The following is an 11,485-nucleotide window of genomic DNA, read 5'->3' on the forward strand; positions in this document are numbered from 1 at the left end:
GACACGCTTCCAATCCCATAATGCAGTAGGTAAACTGCAAGCTACATCAATAGCAAACCTTAAACTGAGAGTTCTGAAAGGAAAGAACATTTCATTTGATATAGCTTATCAAACAAGTGCAAGCCGCATTTGTTATTTGTTTCATGTATGTGATCACTAAAAAAACAGGGGGAAATCATGTTTTATGTTTTAATAGCACATACATCTTGTAAAACAGACACTTTTATGGTGAAGCTATACTGAAAATAAAATAAAACTAAAGTTAAGTTTGAAACTTCTCTCGATATCTGTGTCAGCTCTGTGTAAAGATGAAGTGTTTCTACTGAGACTCACAGAATGTTTGATATCAAACAGTGTGAGTCGAGGAGGTTTCGTGGTGCTGCATACTAACTGGGTTGCGGTGTGTTTACCAAAATCTCTCCAAGGAAATTTCCCGTTGTGCCAAAGTGAGGCTGAGGGCAAGGATGGGGAAAGTCAGGGAGGGAGAATGGATGAATCCTGTAACCCAACACTAAATGTAACCAAGAAGATTTCTGTTTGTGGAATCGTGCATACCGACAGACTTATCCATGATCTCATCCTCGGTATATGAGTGTATCTGCAGTGGCCCCCTGCCAGAGGAGGAACGAAGTGTGTGATGAAGTACTCACGCTGCTGCCCACGCATAATTGGATTAAACAATTTAAGTTTTCGGCATTTAGATAATTACCTCCCATCAAAGAAAATATCACACATGCTTTAATGTTATGGCATATTAGTCACCAAGCACTTTAATGCCAGCTGATTTAAAAAAGAAAATCTGCCATTTAAAGCAATAATAATTCTTTCATCATTTACTCACCCTCATCACTCATCTTCTGTGGAACACAAAAGATGATGTTAGGCAGCATTTTCTGACGGCACTTTCCATATAATGAAAGAGAAAGGTGACAAAGGGCTGTTCAAAAATGACAACAACAACAAAAATATATATATATATATTTTGAGCATGCACATATTTAAAGTTGGCAATTGCAATTAGGTAGGGGAAAATGATGTTTAGTACCAATGACATCAAACATGGTGTGATTTTAAAATGTGAAGATGAATGAGGTTTTAGAGAATATTATTAATAAATAACAACCTAAATTTTGATCTGTTCCGTACACAAAACTATAACCCCAACTGACTGCTTGCCTATGGACTAGCATGTATGGAAGCTTGTTTCCGCCACGGAATAAAAAACTTTTATAAGATAATTGCGACTTTCTACCTCACAATTCTGACTTTTTTTTCTTGCAATTGCCAGTTTACATTTCTGATTTCTGAATTTTGATTTTGCATCATATCAACTCGCAATTCCGAGTTATAATGTCAGAATTGCGGGATATAAGCTTGCAATTGCGCAAAATAAAGTAAGACTTTTTTTCTTGCAATTCTGACTTTTTCCCACTCACAATTGCAAGTTTATATCACGCTAAATAAGAATTGCGAGATATAAACTCGCAATTGCAAGAAAAAAATTGGCGGAATCAAGCTTACATAAGTATGGACTTTTAAAGTTTTTTTTTTGTTGCATTTCTCCTTTTGTTTTTTATGGAAGAACAACATCAAACAGCTTTGGAATAATATTCAAATGAATAAATTGCATTTTTTTTGATTTACCTATTCCTTGTTTTTATAGCTGATATTTGAAATGTACACAGGAGAGAAGATATTTGCTGATGGTGGAGGAAAGCAGAACACCCTTCAGAACTCCCACTGAGAGACAGCTATGATTCTCTCGCTCTCATCACATCTTTCCTCTTCCTTATCTCTCTCTCTTTCAAAGGCGTGTGGGACGCAGCTTTGGAAGTAGGTCAAATCTGTGCGGGAAAACACTGATCCTGGCAGACAGAACTGGCTCAATAGTGTGGAGCGTGTGGTCTTCTTACCTTAATCAGAGTAAGAGAAGAAAAGAGCAACAAGACAATCCCAACTTTTCAGACACTCACATGCAAACATGCAATTAATCAGCAAATATTCAATTAAATGCCCTCAGCAAGTGAATTATGAGACATTGTATTAAAGTAATGTGCTTTGCTGTGAGATAGTGATAGATGATACAGATGGTATGCTGGGAGATCTTGCAGTCATAGATGTGTATAGTAATAAGCTGATATCTGTCCTGCTCTCTGCTAGAAAATCTTGTGACTTCCCTTTTCTCTTTTTTCAACTCACCATGTTAAACTCGTCTGAAAGCGCACAAATGGGCCTTGACTTTATATATAAATATGCCTGTGTGTGTTGGATACAGTAGGAACAGATGACCAGAGAAAGCACTGGCTCGTCTCTGCATTCATGGTCCTCCTGAGTTGTCATGGAAACACTATCGCCTGAGTGTGGTAGACCAGTCCTTGGCTTGTTGTGTATGTATTCTTACACTGTATTTAGACCAATCAGGAGGATCATGATCCTCTGATGTGATCACAGGAACAACCTTTCAACTTCACTCTTTATTTAATCATTTATTTTAAGTTACATTCACACACCTACTGTTCTTAATTATAGTACTTAAATGAAAGATTTTGTAAAGATCCTTTTAAATGTTGCTCTCTCCACTATTTGAGATCATAGCAATAAAATCATAATAAAATTAAGGAATATTCACATGAGCAAGAGTGGTGTTCTTCATATTTCGTTCAAATATTGATAACTAAGAGTTAAAAAAAAACTGGTTAAAAATCTTCAATAAGGTGATAAAATAAACAAAATAAAAGGCTAAAATTTAGGTCACTCTATATAAAAAGAATAGTCCACCCAAAAATTATACATACCATGTCGTTCCAAACCGTATACTGTTTTTTTATGTTTATGATGTTTTTCAAGCTACAGGAAACATCATAAAATTAGTCCATTTCAGGTCTTCTGAAGTTATATGATAGCTTTGTGTAAAGGTACACAATACAAGATAATCGGGACGATTTTGGGCCCAATTCTCACCTTCCGACACTCCTAGGTAAAGTCCCGATTATCTTGATGGTTCTACAGATTATCTTTTCAGATTTTCTTGTGGTGTGAAGTGTGTTAAGAGTGATCAGAAAGCAATCAGAAAGCGAGCTGACGGAAGATGGAAGCATAATACGAATTCATCCAAATATTTTCCTTTTTTTCTGTGAATTTTCTGTAAAAAGCAGTCCAAACACTATTATCACAGACATTTCCTCTTGCCCGTCGTCTGCTATGTTTGTTTCCTCTAAAGTCGCGTTCGACCGCAAGAGATTTTGCAAGATTTCCAGCATTCACAGTCATGAATCTGGTTGTTTGTGAATGGAATCCTTTAGTGTCTGGTGAGCTTTCTTCAGTAGCACCTCACTGCAGTACACGAGATCCAGGGGGCGGAGTTGGATCCAGATCTAAGGGGTGGAGATTGGTAGGTTTAGGGGTGGGTTTAGGGATCAGGGGGTGGGGATGGGTAGGTTTAGGAGTATATGTAAGGTCGGAGGAGTTGGATCTGGATCCAACTCCCCCCCCCCCCCTGGATTTCATGTTCTGCAGTGAGGACCATCTCGCTTTCTTGGTCACATTGCAGCACTCCACACATTATAGGAACAAAACTGTTAAAATCAATGTTTTTTTTAACTATGGCATGAAACTGTAATCACTGGCTTCTGGTAACAGCCGTATGTGAGTTGAGCTCTGGCAGAAGAGTGACCTCTGACCCGACGCATGACGTGGGATGTAGAAGTAGCGCAAGCTTAGGTGAGAGTAGACGCCTCTCGCGGTTCAAACTAATAGGGCTGGGCAACAAACTCAAGCTCCTCCGACATTTCTCTTTAAAAATTCTCCCTTTAGACTTCTAATTTAAGACTGGTGTTTTGTTTTGCTCTATCCTCTTAGCTTTCGCGTTTGTCAATATGTCATGCCAGAGGTCACTCTTCGGCTGGAACTAGACTCGTGTACGGCCATTACCTGAATTATATGTGGTTATATGTGAATATACCAGTGATCAAAGTTTATAAAATTATAAATATGGATTTGTTCTTACAAAACCGCATCGCTTCGCTTCAGAAGGCCTTTATTAACCTTCTGGAGCTTTAAGGATTACTTTTATGATGGATGGATGTGCTTTTTTAGGCTTCAAAAAACAAAAATAACATTCACTCCATTATAAGGCTTGGAAGAGCCAGGATATTTTTTAATATAACTCCAATTGTGTTTGGCTGATATAAGCAAGTCATATACACCTAGGATGTCTTAAAGCTGCTCTAAGCGATGTTGGGTGACGTCACTTCTTGTTGACGTTCGAAGTATTGTCAAACAAAACGGAGGCTAGCTCGACCCTCCCTCCTCCTCATCCCGTCCCCTCCCACTCCCTTCCGTGCTTCCTGAAACAGAAATGGAAACTTTTCCGATGTAAATTCGTGACTTTGCGCGGTCCTTCTCCTTTTCCCTCTTCTTTGCTATTCGGAACGATCACCAACAGGGGTGGGTGTTGTGAGGTTTTGCGCTCGTGCACGGCTGCCTATGACGGCTGCGCGCGAAAACCTCACAACACCCACCCCTGTCGGTGATTGGTTGGAACACTATTTGTTTTGGTTTTGAGTGGTTGGTGAAACCAACTGTTTTTGTGTGTAGATCTCAGAGCCTAGGCTGCCTACAGAGACGCGATTTTTTGACGGCATGCTTATGGGGCGGGCAGCTAGCGGATCGTTAGGAAAGATTAGATGAATGTGATCATTTATGTTTGGGCCTGAAATCGCTGATACAACCTTTAAGTTGTTTGTTCATTATTATTGTAATGTTATGTGCTTTGTGGCATGAGGTAGTTTAACGCCATCTCTCGTGATTCTCTTGTTTGCTCCCTGCTGTACGCGTTCATGTGTTTTGAAGGATTGAAAATTGCCTACCCTACCTTTAAGCTCACTAGAGGGGAAGTTCTGAAAGTGTCTTCTGTTCCTCACACAAAGCTATAGTACAGTATGTTGATCACAAGACATATACAATATTTTGATTATGATTTCTTGTCATTTTTGGAGTGTTCCATGAACCATAACATAATAAATGGTTTGGAAAAGACATTAGAGTGAGTAAATAACGACAGATTTTTCATTTTTGAGTAACTTGCATTTTAGGCACAATATGGCCAGCTATTTTTTTCTTTTCTTTGAAAATAGTTTCAAAAGAAACCAAAGCATGATCAACCGTTATGTGTTGCCAAGCAACACACAGACTGACAGCCTGAAACGCAGTGAACACAGACAAGCCAAGTGATACAAACAGTGAAAAACACCAGACAAAATCAGATTCAATGACCAGATTAACTGTTGTCTAAAAAGCAAATTTTGATCCTTTGCTTGTTTTACACGTACAGCTGCTTAGGATTCAAGCTTTGTAAAGAATTTTAGATACCATCACAACCTTTCTCAGATCCTCCTTTTAAAATTTGTGTTCTATTTAATTATGATGACAAGCATCTCTGCTTTAAAGCGGAGCTTCATTTCTTCTTCTCAGAGGTGATGGGTAAAAACCTATCACCAATTTCAAAAACCTGCCTACAGCAACCGACTGTGTTTCTCCCATGAACTTAAGAATAAGGGAAAGTAAAAGATTTAAAAAAAGATGAGCATTTGACGAAAAATAAGTAAACTGGAAACCTGGAAAGAAAGTAATCTCCAATGACTATTAATAATAAGGACAGAAGATGAAGACCAATTCAAAGCAAAGACTAAAAAAAATGAATACGCACACAGTAAGATCTAGCGAGATCAAAGTAAAAGCATGCCCTTGTTTTATTGAAATAGTTCAGTCCTTGCTTGAGGCAGTGTCTGATCCTCTGCCAGAGAGTTATTTTTTTGTGCACCAGGAGGGACTCTCAGGGTTGTTGAACCTTCATCTGAGCGTCTCACTTTTTTAGGATGTACTGTTACAAACAGGAAACCGACAGACAGGCAGGCATCGCTACAAGCAGGGTCTGACATCTCCGTATAGCGGTTGGACATATTTCCACTCTGTAACTATGATAATCTACTGTTCAGTTTAAAATCAACATGAAATCAAAATGAATATACTGTCTCCAGTAAGTCTATTTGAGCCAAACCGTTTGTCACAGGATAGTCTAGCCATAGTCTAAAACAGGGTTTCCCAAACTGGGGTTTGTGAGGTAACTGCAATAGGTTTGTGAATTTATGAAAAGATAATAATTAAATCATAAAAATGAATAATAAATTAAACTAAAACTACATAAAAATATTGTATTTGTTTACCTGTATGTCATGTTTCCACCATGAACATGCAATGTGTTGTCAAATTATTTAAATATTACCTTAAAATCTCATAGGTACTTCAAGTAAATATTTTAGGTCAACAGGCTTTGGTTGACCAAAAAGTTTGGGAATCCCTGGTCTAAGATACTCAATTTCAGTCATAACTAATATTATGTTATTCTATAGAAAGTATTAAGATGATAATGATGGCAAATAACAACTGATTTTAAAAATAAGCATTTGGATCACAGTGTGCAATTGGAGAACCAACTTCTCACGCCACGCTCACGAAAAACGTGAATTTTTTTATTATATTATGTTGCACACTTTGCAACACTTACAATATGAAATGGCCATTGAGTGTTCAGTTTTATCCGAAACAGATGAACGTGAATCTGGCAGTGTTTTATTACATTGTTTGTAGTACGTATTGCAGTTGTTCAGGGAATGAAATTTCATACGAGAGGTGCTAAAAGGATAGGTTTCTATTGTGTTTGAAAATAACGTAGCACCAACTCTAAACCCAAGTTAAAAATCTCTAAACCCAGGGTGAGTTAAAAAATTTGCTGAAGCAACCATATCAGAAAAGCCAAACATATGGAGCTGGTTATATGATCCTAGCCTCAAAATGTATTCGTTTACAAATCATGAACTATTGTAAAAGTGTTTTGAGGTCACAACATAGCACAACATAATATTTCACAGAGCAATGAACCATGTGAAACAAAGGCATTATTAATTAATATTTTGCTTAAGTAATCATAATTTGTGTGAAAAGGAATAAAAATTGTTGGTGTTTTACTGCCACTAGTGTTCAATTCCACTGAACAACAGTTTTACAATGAGCCTATGGGTTGAACATTTTGTTCATAGTCAAACTTGTAAAGTTTGTTCGATATGTTTGTTTGTTTTTATATCATCTGGGCACAAAATGAAAACAATTTCAAAAGTATGTGTCAGTGTTTCAGAAGAAGATGACCTCCACAATCAGCCAAAAACATATTCAAGGCTCTGTTCTTAAAAGTAGCCAACACTGCTCCAGATCCCAAATATCCCAATGGATAAAATCAAGTTCAGCCTTACATTGGGCCACACATGAGCTGGTAAAGATATTGGGCTGTTTTGCATTCCCTCTTTGGTTTTAAGAGTATGACCTGGTCTGACCTAAAATTTCTCCCACCATTCCTGACCTGCAGGACACTGGTTTATCTACAATTAATGCAAAAGGTGCAACAGTTCAGGGTCTTTCTTGTTTACGGCCACTTTTAAATGTTAATGTGTGACTGTAGTTTATGCCCTGTAGTTTAAAATCCTCTCACATGCAATCAAAACTTTAAAACTGCAGTATAGTTCGGCCCAAACCTTATTCATGAAGTTTGGTTTGTATGGATCAGTTATCAGTTAACACCCGAAATCCACTAATTAAATCATGATCTGATAATAATCTTCAACAAGGTTATAGTGAATGGCTATTATTCTCAAGAGTTTTTTGGGTTAAATCTCTTCAACTTCAAAAGGGCACCTGGATTGGATTTTCACATTGGCACCTTTCGTAATCAAAAATGTCAAATACAGCAAAACATTTTGAAAGTGTATACAGAACGCCAGCTGCTTAAAAGCAAGGACACATGAAATGGCCTTGTAAAATATGAAAACCATCATGAGTCTCTCCCCTTCCCACCTTTGCGTGAATAAAAGCTCTCTGTCCCGACCACAGGCTCTCACACCGGCATGCGTAAAGTAAAGTGCCCGCTAATATTCTGTTTGCCAGGCCACCCACACTGGCTGTGGCTTCCCTGTCTCATTTCCAGCACTGGAAGAGCAGTCATGGTCTGCTGGGAAAAAACACGTCACGCTTGAGTCAGACAAAAACACTGGATTCTTGCTAATAGTACAGGCTGTTATGTGTTTAAGATAAACACACAGACATTACAGCACTTTCAGCACTTTCACAACTTTGTGTACTGCGTGGATGGGCCGAAAACTGTTTGTACAAAGTTCAAGCACACAGATATTGCTAGATCAGTGACGTCTACCATACATAGAGAAAGCCGTCTGTTCCCTTTCCACTCAATGACACTTGAATTATATGATGAAAAAGCTTTGTTCTTATGCGTTCAGTTAAGGAAACTTTTTGTTGGAATTCTTGAAAAATTCTCAAATATTTTCTTAATAAGATCCTAAAGGAACACTCCACCGTTTTTTCATATTAAACTATGTTATTCCCTTAACTAAGATGAGTTGATACATAGCTCTCTCGTCTCAGTGCGTGCACTCAATCGCTCTGACGCGCGGCGACACTTTGATAGCACTTAGCTTATCCCAGTTCATTCATTAGGGACCAAACAGAGAGGAAGTTAGAAGCAACCAAACACCTCCACGTTTTCCCTATTTAAATACAGTTACACGAGTAGTTACACGACCAAGTATGGTGACACAAAATAAAACGTGGCGCTTGGGACTCGGGAGCACTTCGACTCGGCGCAGTAAAAAGTCACGCCTGAAAAATCCTCTCCCCCTTTCCCTCTCACTTCTGTCATTAGAACCAACGTGACTTTTTACTCCGAGTCCCAAGTGCTATTTCGCCATACAATATAGTTATCCTTTTTACCCGCTTAGAAAAGCGCCACGTTTTATTTTGTGTCACCACCATACTTGGTCGTGTAACTACTCGTGTAACTGTATTTAAATAGGGAAAACGTGGAGGTGTTTGGTCGCTTCTAACTTCCTCTCTGTTTGGTCCCTAATGAATGAACTGGACTAAGCTAAGTGCTATCAAAATGTCGCCGCACGCCAGAGCGATTGAGTGCACGCACTGAGACGAGAAGGTATGTATCAGCTCGTCTTAGTTAAGGGAATAACATAGTTTAATATGAAAAAACGGTGGAGTGTTCCTTTAATTTTGCTCTTAAAGGTGCTGTGTGTAATTTGTTTGACTGAAGTAAAGCATAAAAATACCATAGATTATACAATATAATATGTTTGCAGAACATGTTCCTTTAGGAAACACTTGTTTCTTAAAAAAAACAATGAGCTTACCTTGTCTTATTCAAAACAAATTCAAAACTTTAAATTTAAAATCATATAGTGATATATCTACTGAGCAAGCACCTCCTGATCAAGTGAGATGTGTTAGTTTAATGGCATTAATTGTCATAGGATCATTTCTTTGCTAAATTATAAAAGTAAAATCTTGCAGTACTAATATGTCTTATATTAGTTCATAATAAATAAAAATAATAAAAATATAAATGCTATTTTGCCAAATTTGTAGTTAGCTTCACTGAAGGTTATCTGCCAGTGTTAGCATAGCTTACTAGAAGTGCACTTAACTTTCAGAACCCAACAAAAAATCATTGGCAAAACAACTATTATAATATAAAGAAAGTTGCTTGTGAGATATGTTTTTTTAATCCTCATATGTCATTTACTGTATCAGCAGGGGCTAGCATCATGCTAACTAGCCAAACCTAGCAAGAAACACTTTTGCTAATCCTTACATGTCGGCCTTTGTGTCACATTCCGACACCATTTTCCATTAGTTGCATGTTCACAGGATAAGAGATCGACTAAAGAGCTGATCCGTACATGAATCTTTCAGCTCCACGGTACCTGATTAAATAAAGTCAGTTTCAATTAGAGTGCCAAGTACAGTTGGATGATTTAGTGCAGAGAAGAACAGACACGCCACAGTCACTGGTTCTGATTTGAGTGGTTTAATGAGTATCTGTGTGCCAATCTGAGACAAAACAGTCATTATAAAGTTCAGAAGTGATTTGCATAGTCTACAATCTTGTATTTGCCCACACACAGTAACCCTGCAGTAACATGTGATCAGCATAAAAAAGATTTGATAACCTGCAGGCGCTAACACTTAGTGCCCGCTACAGACTGTGCAATCTCGGCAATTCTATAAAGATCATTACAAATACAACGTAGTAGCCTAGGACCCCACGACCACAGAAATAGCCACGATATGTCATCTTTCACCTGGGACAGCCCAAAATTGTACAATGTGTACGGGCATAAGGAACACACACATACAAAACATCCTGTGCACAAACAAATGTAGTTCATTCCTGTGATAGCAAAGCTAAATTTTAAGCAGGCATTACTCCAGTCCAGTGTATAAAATAGCAATATCAGCAATAAATTTCATTTTAAAATATATTTCAAAATATTCAAAACATTTTACTGTGTGTATAAATATGTTCCTCAACATCACTGTGATTCCTCAGCATTAAGTACTTTGTTAAAATACTTTTGTTTATGAACAAAGCACTGCTTCTTCAAAATCAGGTACGCGTATCATTATATGACAGCGTTTGCTTTTTAGTAACATAAAAAAAAGAATAAATCTTATTAATAAAATGGAACAGACATAAAGCAGCCGATTTCAAAAACATTCCTACTCACTGTAAAGGTGCTTTCAACTTTAAGTAATATATTTCAGACGGTACAAGCTGTACAAATAGGAAATGGATGTTATTCCTCTGGAGTCTGGACATTCCAGAGATTTTCTCTTAAGGGATCTATAAAGCATAACATTCTGTACACTCACATTTTTACAAAGAAAGAATGAAAAATTGCTGTGTGTCCTTATCGGTCTCGAACACAAACAGCTCATTTAAGTGTTTTATGGCTGTATGTTTATACAGCAGCAGATACCTGGCATATTTACAGTCATAAGGCTACCCCCTTTGAAGGTGTCAGAATGTATTTTCAACACGATCAGCTGCAGTGAAACATTTATCTGACCTCTGACCCACAGTAATCTTTCTATAATCTGCAAGCTACTGACAATCCCTGGAGTGTTTGCGGAGGAACCGGGTTTAAGGTTTCCGGGGGTGCAGATGTGCCCTTATCTGAACATCAAAACGCTCTGGAAGCGATGAGGCTTACAGAGATTAGATGTGTAGAAAACAAGAAGAGGCCTTTTTCCCCCATTGGAGTCTTCACCACATGTCTCAAAGCTGCTGTTGGTGACAGATGTGGGTGTGTCGGTGTTTGTTTGGGTGCTGTGTGTAGGTTTTGTGATTCTTTTTTGGGAATGTTGTAGTTTTTCTCTTCTACCGGGAGCAAACACGGAAAACACAAGCACGGGGAGGATGTTTATCAATCACGCAGTGCAGTGGAGTTTTAACAAGGGAATTTCCTTCAACTGCGAAGATGAGGAGAGCCCTGGAGACTCCATGAAGCTTGGAAGGATCCCATGATGAGCTGATGTGCTCTGAATTTATTCTGTTCTCACTGCATTGCTG

At 38.1% G+C, this 11,485-nt stretch overlaps 1 long non-coding RNA gene across 1 annotated transcript in view; it reads right to left on the reverse strand.

Annotated features, from left to right (window-relative positions):
- Nucleotides 1-232: 232 nt before the first annotated feature.
- Nucleotides 233-11,485, reverse strand: part of LOC307163078 — a 25,528-nt gene continuing 14,275 nt past the window's right edge. The window contains exons 2-4 of the long non-coding RNA XR_013822011.1: nucleotides 1,645-1,913; nucleotides 842-937; nucleotides 233-611 (exon numbers count right to left, since the gene is read on the reverse strand). This is a non-coding gene — a long non-coding RNA (uncharacterized lncRNA). The remainder of the gene's footprint in view (nucleotides 612-841; nucleotides 938-1,644; nucleotides 1,914-11,485) is intronic.

The sequence above is a fragment of the Squalius cephalus genome (assembly GCF_949319135.1).
Source record: "Squalius cephalus genome assembly, chromosome: 8".
Classification (NCBI taxonomy): Eukaryota; Metazoa; Chordata; class Actinopteri; order Cypriniformes; family Leuciscidae; genus Squalius; species Squalius cephalus.